Source organism: Schistocerca nitens, chromosome 2, assembly GCF_023898315.1.
Source record: "Schistocerca nitens isolate TAMUIC-IGC-003100 chromosome 2, iqSchNite1.1, whole genome shotgun sequence".
Classification (NCBI taxonomy): domain Eukaryota; kingdom Metazoa; phylum Arthropoda; class Insecta; order Orthoptera; family Acrididae; genus Schistocerca; species Schistocerca nitens.
The window spans coordinates 1,004,104,743-1,004,118,242 of NC_064615.1; the positions used below are offsets into that span (position 1 = coordinate 1,004,104,743).

General features: G+C 39.0%; 1 protein-coding gene across 10 annotated transcripts in view; it reads left to right on the top strand.

Moving 5' to 3' along the window:
* The window catches only part of LOC126237344 (proline-rich protein HaeIII subfamily 1-like), a 388,790-nt gene that overhangs the window by 316,111 nt on the left and 59,179 nt on the right, over window positions 1–13,500 (top strand). The window lies entirely within an intron of this gene.

The window sequence follows — 13,500 nt, forward strand, 5'->3', positions numbered from 1 at the left end:
GACTACGTGGAATATTCGTTCATTTTATTGCATTACTGAATAAAAGATTTGCATAAATTTGATATACTTCTTTGCCACGTGATTTCTTGATAATTTACTACTGCTGTTGGCTATGAAAATATCACTTGATGCACAGATTAACGTACTGTTCTCTCGTAGTAGAAAATCTGACATTTCCAAAAGAATATTTCAACAGAAACTTTCTGTCATTGCCCTGCACTATGATGTTGACTGCTGTAGCTGGTTTCTAGATCAGCTCTGAGCTCTTGCATGCTGACACTACAACGATTCTCCTTGCCGTATAGCAACGTTGGCTGAATGATACCACAGAATGTTTCACGTGTCATTACAAATATTAATATCTGAGTCACTGCAGTGAAAAATTGTAAATAAATTACATATCTGCTTTCAACAAAAGTTTTGTAACACATTTATGCAGCAATGACACTACATCGGACTTACGGAGATCTTATACTTTTACACGCAGGACAGCTCGGGGCAGAATGGGGTAAAGGCCATGAAGGGATTGTGCTCTTTTCTAGACTGGAGAATGCTGAAACCTACTGTAGTGACATGTAACTACGTCTCTCAACGGAAGAGAAGGTGTGGCAGCCATTTTAATTTAGTTTGGAGTAGACTTGGCCACAGTTTCAATGTTTCGATACAGTGTATCGATACGTGGAACTGTTTCAGTGTTTCGGAACAGCTATGGTTCACTGTTTCGAAACAGTGATGTTTCATACCGCCCCTGTCTCAGATAATCGGACCAGATTCGATCTCGAGCCAGACAGGGAAACTGTATCGTTGTTTCAAAATACGACTGTTTCAGTCCACCTGTGCTTGGAACGGACTAATTGTATCGAAACAGTGATGTTTCATTCCGCTCTGTGTCGGACGAGATTCGGGCTCGGCACAGGTACTGAAACACATTTAACATACCACTTCATGAAACACTTTCAATTTGTTTGTCAAGCAATAGCATGAAGCTTAAGATTTCCGAAAATAAAGCTTAGTTTCTAGCTGACTGCCCTATTCCGAAATGGCGTAACATCTGCTTTATAAACATTAACCAAACAATAAAATAACGCACACTATTCACATTCAAAATAATAAATGTGTGCCGGCCGCGGTGGCAGGGCGGTTCTAGGCGCTTCAGTCCGGAACCGCGTGACTGCTACGGTCGCAGGTTCGAATCCTGCGTCGGGCATGGATGTGTGTGATGTCCTTAGGTTATTTAGCATTAAGTAGTTCTAAGTTCTAGGGGACTGATGACCTCCGATGCTACGTCCCATAGTGGTCAGAGCCATTTGAGCCAGTAAATGTGCGAAAGTCATTCAGTTAAATTACACATTTTTTATAACATACGCTTCTCTGTTCATGTACACTAATCATATTAAGAAACGCAAGTAAGCATACAACATTTTGAATAAAGAAAGGCGTAGAGTGACAGTTTTTAAACATATACATAAAGCTGATGTTGGTATAATTGCAAGCAATCTGTTTGACGTATCACTGAATAGTGTAATGAAGCACAGTGAATTTGTAGGTATGGTTCGAAACACCTTGAAAGGCAAAAATGTGTTCTGTTATATTTTGTTATTTATTCGAATTACTTGGCGTCATTTGTGAGCCTATAGTCACTGTGCCTATTATCCATAATGACTCCTTTTGTATGTAAGGAAATTAGCAGGACGGGAATATTACCCATACTAACGGAATGTGGGAATCCCAGTAGCATATCCGTTGTTTCTGCAGTTTGCTCCCACCTCCAGTTCCGTTCGTGGTGGTTCTTCTGTCTTCAGCTATGGCGTTACGAAGCACGGTGTGAGATTATTTTATGAAGATGAATCCTGAGGAAATTAAGTACAACTTGTGCTCGGCAGTGTTGTCGATTAAAAATAATTCAACCTCTTGCTTACACTGACATTTGAGACTTAAGCATCCAACAGTTAATTTAAGTGAAACTCGTTCGAAACCAGTTTTTATGAATCTAGACAGTGACGAAGTCAGTTCAACTTCCAGTGCAACTGTTCTGGAATCTGCCGTTTCAGTTCTGGGTAGGTGTAGACAAACAAAGATTACTGGATTTGCACCAACACCAGTGCCTTCATCCAAGTGAGCCATAATAGACGAACAGATTTTAAGACTTGTTGTTAAAGAATATCTTCCGTTTAATGTAGTTGAGAGTGAAGAGTTAAGAAAAATGACTTATTTATTAAATGAAAACTGTGTACCTGCCAGTAGAAAAACCGTCTCCAAAAGCTTACTCTCTCAAGTGTTCGACAACACACTAATGTGAGTATGATCTGCTGTGCAAGCTGCATTCTCTATCTGCATTACGATTGCTTGATGGACATCTGTGAAAAATGAGAATTATATTGCAGTGACTGCTCACTTAATTGGTGAAAACTGCAATCGGAAGTCATATTTGTTATCTAGTTTTAAATTGCATAACAAGCATACAGCTGAAAACATTTCCAGTGAATTACCAAATGTGACTTCAGCTTGGGGTGTTACCAATAAAATTATAGCTTGCACTGCTGATAATACACCTAATATGGTAAAGGCAGTGATGACGTGCAAATGGTGGTATATATCTTGTTTGCACATACACTGAATTTAACTGTGCAAGTAAGCCTTGAATCAATTACACAGACAAGGACAAAAGTTATGTCAGTAGTGGAATTTTTCAAAAGAAGTCCTCAAGCATTTGAGAAATTACACAATATTCAGAAGCACATGGGCTTCCGTATTTTAAAGCCGAAACAAGATTGCCCATTTATGAAATTGTTGACAGACTTTTGAAAATCAAATAGCCTTCGCACCCTCGCCATCCTCAGTTTGGATTCACTGACAAAACTGTCCAATGAAGTCTGATTACAGTTATTGAAAAATTTTGTGAGAAACAATCCCCTTTCGAGCAAGTCACAACAGAGATTAGCAGCAAAAGAAATGTAACCTTGTCAAAAGTTGTCTTATTAAGCAAAGGTTTACAAAGTCAATGTCTGAGACAGAAAAACTCGGATTACAGCAATGAAGCCATTAATACAGTAATTGCTAAACTTGATGATGGGATCTGTACCCGCCTCGTTCAAAAGTTTGCAGATAAAGCAATTGCTTGCGGAGCAACATTACTGGATCCTCGCTTCACAGAGCATGGATTTCCAAAAACTGGGCATCGATTAAACGAAACAAAAGATGCCATAATTGACAAGTGTTGTTTAATACGACAGAAACCCACAATGTGTTCTACAGACAGTCCACCACCAGCCAAACCATTTGGGGTGAGGACATTCAACTCTAGCACTGGCAACATTTGGCAAGATTTTGACCCGAAGATGGCAGATCACAATATCCATTGCTGTGGTGGAAAGAAAAGCATGTGTTGTTTCCTCCGCTGTTGGAAATAATGAAACGACGTCTTTGTATTATGGCCACCTCTGTTCTATGTGAGCGCACATTTTCAAATCAGGAGCAAACAATAACAGACAGACGATCCCGTCCTTCCAGCGAAAAAGTATCAAAAATTATATTTCTAAACTACAACTTAGAACAGGTACAGTAGATCTACTCAAAAATGAAACAGTAGCATTTCAGTTGATTTTGTTCTTCTCTGGACAATGTGCACTGAATTTTTATCCGACTGTATTTTGTTTAGTCCCCTAAATCTTACACGTAGCTACCTTACAAGAACATATTTCTCAAATTTGTTGCACACAGAAGACACGTTTTTGTTCACCAGTACGTTTATTTATGTGTTTGAGAATAATTATCTGATTTATGTATGTATATGTTTGTGTGTTTATTTTTGTAAATGTGCTATGTTTGGTTATTACACAATATAGGCGTCTTAATACTTGTGTATCATAAAAAATTCTCAGGCAGTTCAACAATGGTAGTTTGATACTTTTGTTTTTGTCTTTCGGATACTGTGATAAAAATCGCATTCCAACAGCAACTTTAACTTCATCTCTTATTTCCTGGGGAAGTTTACAATAAAATGAAAATACATCTGCTTGCTGTGAGTACTTGACTGATCTCCATATGACTGTACATCAAACTTCTTGAGCAAGAATTGTAAGTGGTGTAGAGCCAAAGTTGTCAAGATGTAGGTATCAAAAGGGCATTGCACTGTTTTATTGTTTTAAATGTTAGTCTGGATTTTATACTTCAAGGAAACATACCGATCTCTGCATTTCAGTTTCCTTGAAATATTTTAACATGTTTTCTGGTTCTATCAAGAGTACATATTAAGAGCTGTATTCAGCTGACTTGATAATGATGGAAAACTGCCATACTTGACCATTGCCTTATATGCTCCAGTCTGTTATGGTAATTTTTTTATCTGCGTGCATCAGTCACTTTGCAGGCCTGCTCTGTGTGACACTCATAGATGTTAATTCAGTGCCTCGCTTCCCAGAATGCTATCTCAATAAATTACATCTCATGATATGCCTTTTCAAGAACACATACGGATTTTCACTCATAAAACCTATCAAAATTAGGAGCTAGAATACAGGGAAACGAGTCTGGCAAAATCTATTATGTCAAACATACAAACTCTGACCTCAGCCAACTGAAAAGTATGAAAGTCACACGACACGAAAGCAGTGCATTTGCTGCACGAAATACGAAACTGCCAAGACATAAGTTTCATAATTTCTGCGATATGATTAGCGCTCTCGCACCTCATTTATGTTTATATGGACATACTTATACAGTAGACATTCAAGATGATAAATGTGTAGGTCTATTCGATTACAAAACACAAACTGTTTCACGTTTCGAAACAGCGTATCGAAACAACACAGTGTACTGTTTCATTTGTTTCGAAACAGTTACGTGTTTCATTTTGCCCATCTCTAGTTTGGAGTCTGACTTGTAAGTGATCGACTGTCCTTCACGTTGACAGTGGCGCTTTTATAACCATTGGCGAATTTCAATGCAAGTTAATCCGTTAATTGCCAACTATAGACCCTTACATAACATGTAATCTTAAAGTACATGCCGTTCGCTGTACAGTAGTTATATAATACGTTTAAATCCTTCAGTTATTACACCCTATAAAAGTTGTTAAGCTGAAAGGTGCTCTTGGCGCAAATCGGAACATTCGGAATGGGATAGTGTCCTGTTTTATCCCGTCACTTTTACATGCACGTAGTTTTCAAACTACATATTCCTTTTTCCTCTTGCTTTTCGGATGGTGGGAACTTACGTTAGAAAAACTAGTGGGTATCAATGGGATGTTAAATTGGTGAAAATCACAGATTCAGCCGTTTGATTGTTAAAGGCATCTAATGAGTTTAACGTAAGCAAATCAACCTTGAAAAGATATGTTAATAAAGTTAAGAATAGCCCTGACTACAGAGTTAAAAATTCATATGGGTACTTAAAAAATGTGCTCATTGCAACAATTATCGTATTAACAGATTCTCGATGTTAAGAACGAACTGCAGGACGCTGTTGCGAGTACGGCAGAAAAAGAAAGAAGGTGGAAGAGGTCATATTTGCCAGAACAAAGAAGTCGGCTGCAATAAAACTATTTCAGAAAATTAAAGCTAAAAATATGGCTGTACGCAAAATTAAAAACGAAAAAAGAGAGGAGATGGAAGGTATTAACAAGAATAAAAGAAAGAAGATGATGGAGCAGAGTGAATCAGAGAGACAGGAATTTTAGGTGTCTATTGTGGGGACTTATGCTCCTTTTATAATTAGGGCTAGGCCGCATGCCTGAAATGTTTCAAGTGGACACTTAATTTGTGTGCTGGCATAGACATTGAAAATAAAGAACAAATTGGAATTTGTGAATACTGTTAGAAAGACTAATTTTGATGGGTAGTAAGCATTAAGGATGTTTAAAATGACATTAAAATATTTCCTTATTCTTAACAATGATTTTGGAAATATTTTAATGTCATTTTAAACATCCTTAATAATTTCCTTATTCTTAACAACTATCCCCCCCCCCCCTTGAACCATAAACCTTGCAGTTGGTGGGGAGCCTTGCGTGCCTCAACGATACAGATAGCCGTACCGTAGGTGCAACCACAACGGAGGGGTATCTATTGAGAGGCCAGACAAACGCGTGGATCCTGAAGAGGGGCAGCAGCCTTTTCAGTAGTTGCAGGGGCAACAGTCTGGATGATCGACTGATCTGGCCCTGTAACACTAACCAAAACGGCCTTGCTGTGCTGGTACTGCGAACGGCTGAAAGTAAGGGGAAACTACAGCCGTAATTTTTCCCGAAGGCATGCAGCTTTACTGATGGCGTCCTCTTGGGTAAAATATTCCGGAGGTAAAATAGTTCCCCATTCGGATCTCCGGGCGGGGACTACTCAGGAGGACGTCGTTATCACAAGAAAGAAAACTGGCGTTCTACGGATCGGAGCGTGGAATGTCAGCTCCCTTAATCGGGCAGTTAGGTTAGAAAATTTAAAAAGGGAAATGGATAGGTTAAAGTTTGATATAGTGGGAATTAGTGAAGTTTGGTGGCAGGAGGAACAAGACTTTGTTCAGGTGAATACAGGGTTATAAATACAAAATCAAATAGGGGTAATGCAGGAGAAGCTTTAATAATGAATAGGAAAATAGGAGTGCGGGTAAGCTACTACAAATAGCATAGTGAACGCATTATTGTGGCCAAGATAGACACGAAGCCCACGCCTACTACAGTAGTATAAGTTTATAGCTCTGCAGATGAAGAAGAAATTGATGAAATGTATGATGAGATAAAAGAAATTATTCAGGTAGTGAAGGGAGACGAAAATTTCATAGTCGTGGGTGACTGGAACTCGACAGTAGGAAAAGGAACAGAAGGAAACGTAGTAGATGAACATGGATTGGGACTAAGAAATGAAAGAGGAAGCCGCCTGGTAGAATTTTGCACAGAGTATAACTTAATCATAGCTAACACGTGGTTCAAGAATCATGAAAGAAAGTTGTATACATGGCTCTGAGCACTATAGGAGTTAACTTCTGAAGTCATCAGTCCCCTAGAACTTAGAACTACTTAAACCTAACTAACCTAAGGACATCACACACATCCATGCCAGAGGTAGGATTCGAACCTGCGACCGTAGCGGTCCCACGGTTCCAGACTGCAGCGCCTAGAACCGCTCGGCCACTGCGGCCGGCTTGTATACATGGAAGAACCCTGGAGATGCTAGAAGGTTTCAGATAGATTATATAATGGTAAGACAGAGATTTAGGAACCAGGTTTTAAATTGTAAGACCTTTTCAGGGGCAGAAGTGGACTCTGACCACAATCTATTGGTTATGAAATGTAGATTAAAACTGAAGAAACTGCAAAAAGGTGGGCATCTAAAGAGATGGGAACTGGACAAACTGAAAGAACCAGAGGTTGTACAGAGTTTCAGGGAGAGCATATGGGAACAATTGACAGGAATGGGGGAAAGAAATACAGTAGAAGAAGAATGGGTAGCTTTGAGGAATGAAATAGTGAAGGCATCAGAGGATCAAGTAGGTAAAAAGACGAGGGTTAGTAGAAATCCTTGGGTAACAGAAGAGATACTGAATTTAATTGATGAAAGGAGAAAATATAAAAATGCAGTAAATGAAGCAGGCAAAAAGGAATACAAACGTCTCAAAAATGAGATCGACAGGAAGTTCAAAATACCTAAGCAGGGATGGCTAGAGGACAAATGTAAGGATGTAGAGGCTTATCTCACGAGGGGTAACATAGATACTGCCTACAGGAAAATTAAAGAGACTTTGAAAAATGAGAACCACTTGCATGAATATCAAGAGCTCAGATGGAAAACCAGTTCTAAGCAAAGAAGGGAAAGCAGAAAGGTGGAAGGAGTACATAGAGGGTCTACACAGTGGCGTTGTTCATGAGGACAATATTATGGAAATGGAAGAGGATGTATATGAAGATGAAATGGGAGATACAATACTGCGTGAAAAGTTTGACAGAGCACTGAAAGACCTGAGTCGAAACAAGGAGCCTGGAGTAGACAACATTCCATTAGAACTACTGACAGTCTTGCGAGAGCCAGTCCTGACAAAACTATACCATCTGGTGAGCAAGATGTATGAGACAGGCGAAATTCCCTCAGACTTCAAGAACAATATAATAATTCCAATCCCAAAGAAAGCAGGTGTTGACAGATGTGAAAATTACCGAACTATCAGTTTAATAAGTCACAGCTGCAAAATACTAACGCGAATTATTTACAGACGAATGGAAAAACTGGTAGAAGCCGACCTCGGGGAAGATCAGTTTGGATACCGTAGCAATATCGGAACACGTGAGGCAATACTGACCCTATGACTTATCTTAGAAGAAAGATTAAGGAAAGGCAAACTTACGTTTCTAGCATTTGTAGACTTAGAGAAAGCTTTTGACAATGTTGACTGGAATACTCTCTTTCAAATTCTAAAGGTGGCAGGGGTAAAATACAGGGACTGAAAGGCAATTTACAATTTGTATAGAAACCAGATGGCAGTTATAAGAGTCGAGGGACATGAAAGGGAAGCAGTGATTGGGAAGGGAGTGAGACAGGGTTGTAGCCTCTCCCCAATGTTATTCAATCTGTGTATCGAGCAAGCAGTAAATGAAACAAAAATAGTTCGGAGTAGGTATTAAAATCCATGGAGAAGAAATAAATAATTTGAGGTTCGCCGATGACATTGTAATTCTGTCAGAGACAGCAAAGGACTTGGAAGAGCAATTGAACGGAATGGATGGTGTCTTGAAAGGAGGGTATAAAATGAACATCAACAAAAGCAAAACGAGGATAATGGAATGTAGTCGAATTAAGTCGGGTGATGCTGGGGGAATTAGATTAGGAAATGAGACACTTAAAGTAGTAAAGGAGTTTTGCTATTTAGGGAGTAAAATAACTGATGATGGTCGAAGTAGAGACGATATAAAATGTAGACTGGCAATGGCAAGGGAAGCGTTTCTGAAGAAGAGAAATTTGTTAACATCGAGTATAGATTTAACTGTCAGGAAGGCGTTCTGAAAGTATTTGTATGGAGTGTAGCCATGTATGGAAGTGAAACATGGACGATAACCAGTTTGGACAAGAAGAGAATAGAAGTTTTCGAAATGTGGTGCTACAGAAGAATGCTGAAGATAAGGTGGGTAGATCACGTAACTAATGAGGAGGTATTGAATAGGATTGGGGAGAAGAGAAGTTTGTGGCGCAACTTGACTAGAAGAAGGGATCGATTGGTAGGACATGTTTTGAGGCATCAAGGGATCACAAATTTAGCATTGGAGGGCAGCGTGGAGGGTAAAAATCGTAGAGGGAGACCAAGAGATGAGTACACTAAGCAGATTCGGAAGGATGTATGCTGCAGTAGGTGCTGGGAAATGAAGAAGCTTGCACAGGATAGAGTGGCATGGAGAGCTGCGTCAAACCAGTCTCAGGACTGAAGACCACAACAACAACGATTTTATTGAAGATTCATTTTCCACAGTGTAAACTGTTCGTTAAACAACCTTATGTCTTAGTTTTACGCTAATATTCATAATATTTCAACGTTTACGGAATTATTTCACAAAAATTACCTAACCCTATTCTGTACTGTGGGAAATATGCAAGCACTTATTTGAAAAACATAAGTAATTCATAAAATAGCGGATTAAGTAATTTTCAAATGAGATACGTTAGAATATACCACAAGGCCAGTTTCTACAACATTAACAAGTGATTTCTTGGTTGCCTTATTTTTTATAAATTGTTAAACATTAAGCATTCTGTTTCGCCCCGAGTTTCTCTACTTACCTTCAGGCAGCCACGTCCCTAGTACGAATGGGAATTTCGTCTCATCCCCATCTGCTGCAGTCTTGCATAAGTCGGCCAAACAAATTCAAACCTTAGTTCAAAAAATGGGTTCAAATGGCTCTGAGCACTATGGGACTCAACTGCTGTGGTCATAAGTCCCCTAGAACTAAGAACTACTTAAACCTAACTAACCTAAGGACATCACACACATCCATGCCCGAGGCAGGATTCGAACCTGCGACCGTAGCGGTCTTGCGGTTCCAGACTGCAGCGCCTTTAACCGCACGGCCACTTCGGCCGGCCTCAAACCTTAGTTATTTGGCAACATTATTGAAGTAGCCTGTCCATGAGCTACACATTATACGGAGGACAATTTTGTATAACTCTTTTTATAGGTTTGATGACTGTTCTGCTGTATCTATTGCTGCAGCCCGCAAAAGTTTCGTGTGCAAACTGTAAATTTTTAAGGATTTATTCCAGCCGTAGTCAGGCAATGGAGGCCTGCTCGGCCCATGTGCTAAACAAGTAAGTCACTGGGCGGTACTGTTGACATTACGTCAAAACACTCCGGCTTCACATTGGTATATTACGTGAGAGCCTAGAAATTATTTTCCCGAAAGGCTTCCGCGCTCAATTACTGCTCTGCATAAAACTCGTCCTATGTCTGTGTTGCATCATTGTTCACATTCCATCGCATCTGTACTTCATGCTAGTATTCTAGGCACACTAGCTGCAAATTTCCGATACGTTCGCAACCATATCTTGTCAGAGAAACTCATGCTGCAGCTTGAACGTCTCTGATAACCGCCTTCATAAAAAATTGTCGGTTTTTCACCATCAGTAATGCCACTAATCTTACAGTGAATTTCCTGTGAAGCGATTTGATTCATATGGCACCCTTTAGTCCTCTTATCCAAACTGATTTGCGCTCCCACTCTGTAAAATCCAAGCATGTTCTACTCTCTGCTTCGTGTATCAGTATATCACGTCTGCAGGTAATTCTTTATTACTTAATTTTCAGGATCCCGTATAGCTAAACTGCTAGTGGTAAATTTTCCAACATGAAAACCCAGAGGAATACCTTAACCATGACGATTAGCTTTCACCATAATTGAAAGGCCCTCCGCCCAACTTTATCCCCTCTTGTTTCGAAAAAGGTATTTCATTTACAACCTACCATCGACTTCTGCATAGCTTTCTCCTACTCACCATAAGGGAACGACCTCATGAGGACAATATCGCATTCTTATATCTGCAATTCATCAAAGACTTGGATTATTCTCTACTAAGAGTTTAATTTGATAAATTTTATGAGAAATGAAACTCTGATACAGAAAATGTGAAATTTGACATTGTACTGCTACGAAGTATAATAGAATTACATGTACCAATATTGAAGTATGCATGTGAAATTCATAACTCATTGTTGTTGCGGATGTGTAATACGTATATCGCACAGCAATAAGTCTTTAATGTGTAGAGAAAAACAATAGGAATTTCGGTTGATAGGAATGAAGATATAAGAATAACCAAAGTTTACCGAAGTTAGCTACTAAATTCACATCGAGTTGAAATGTTTCTCTAAGGACGGCTAGAACATGTGCAGACAACGTACATGGTAAAAATTGGTTCTGTAACAACAGTGATCGCGAACTCAATGTTATACAGTGTGACCTCTACTTATTACCAGTCATACCGATTTTATCATTTAAGAGTTTGTGAACTAGTTGCTCCGAAGCGTTGCAAAGGACAAAACAATACCTGAGAAGGAGAAAGACAGGTCAGTGTATACTACTTAAATAGGATTCCTAGAAAATACAATTTGATAATTTTCACATTAGCAGTAAAACTAACTGCATTCACATGAAAAGTTGATATTATATGCAGAATAGACGTGAATGGAAATTATTAGAAGAAATATAGCCTTTGAGTTGTTGTCTCAGTACTACGTGCTACTACAGCAACAATTACATCATGGTTAAAACGTTTTTATACCAGGTACTGTATGGTTCCACAAGAATAGACCGCAGACAGGAAAATTTGTATGATTCTCTGACACATACTACGACGCACCGAAACATGTAGTGCGTGGAAACCAAAATCAAATTAGGTAAAATTGCACGTGCATTGCTTATATCATTGTACCACAACGGTTGGCATCCGAGTTTCAGAAAATACTTTTGGAATGTGTATCAGTAGTGTGGCTAAACAAGAAGGGAGTGATTAAATTTACAGCAAAGAAATGGAATCATAGGAATTGTAACGTAACTGGAATCACATGATGGTTCCTGGTCGTTGTTTCATTCAAATGACTGATTTAAAAATAATATGAAGGAATGCGCAACAGGAACCGCCCCAGCAGTTTCCAGCATCTTCTACGTTGTTGTGAGACGTGACTTTGTGTTCTGTGCAGCATTAGCAAAAGTTACGATTTCATCAAATTTTAGTACTGTGTAATATATTAAAGATATTCAGAGGATATTGTTACTTTTCAGTTGCGTTGTCTTATGGTGGGTAGAATGTATATTTTTAATCCTAATTACATGCCGTGTGGAGCCGTACTTCGTCGGTGGTGAGCCGTCTAGTACCTGGAAACACGAACAGAATATATTGCGTAATGCATTAGGTTTCTTTAACCATTTAGTCATTTTCCCTGTCTTAAAAAATGGGAACTGTATTACTTACCAATAGCTTCTATTTCTAAATGTTTTCAACATATTACTGATTTATGATAATTCTTCTTTTCAATTTAATTGATCTTACTGATTATTGGTGTGTAGTATAGTAATAATGTAACACGTAGGATATTAAATAATATACTGACAAGATTTTCTAGACTGCAAAACTTTTAAATTTGAACAGAATATTTGTTCCCATGTACGTGATGAAACGTTTCCATGTAGAATTTATGTCACGGAAAATAAAATACTGATCGTTCAAATGTGTGTGAATTCCTAAGGGACCAAACTACTTAGGTCATTGGTCCCTACTTAAGCTAACTTACGCTAACAACAACATAGACACCCAACCCGAGGGAGGACTCGAACCTACGGCGGGAGGGGCCGCGCAGGCCGTGGCCTGGCGCCTCAAACCGCGCGACCACACCGCGCGGCAAATACTCTTGTTATGCAGTTCCTTGACGGGCGAGAGGAAGGTTCAAAGACGGCAGACCTGAGCAAAAAACGCAGATAAATTAATTTCATCGTTACTATCAACGGATATAAATTACATATTCCGCAGTGACGAGTTTAACGTCTATTAACATCGTGAGGCACGGTACATCAAGCCACTATAGCGTCTCCGGCGTCACTTTTCGAAGGTAATTCACCGAACAAACCTAACATTATTCTTACGTAAAAAATATACGTAAGGAGTGAAAAGAAATGATCGACAACTCGATCTTGTTTTGGTTCTGCTTGGCAACATTGAATAAGTAACGAAAGAGCACGTAACGTGCTAGCCGTCCTATCCTCGAAAAATTCGTCACCAATTTTTTATTTACGGTCTCTGAAAAGAAAGATACAAACATTCACACAAAGCTGTAACTATTATGATAGGATATTATCAGGTTTGATACTACAACTAAATTACACTTCCACATACACTTTATCTAAAGGCAAGGTACACAGAAACGTTTGCTTACTCTGCAACAACCAGGCAAGAAAATACACCAGAGAGTGGCGAGAAGAAATGAGATACCATTTAGTTTCTTTAACAGCAAAAGATATAGAGTTTAGCATAAAAG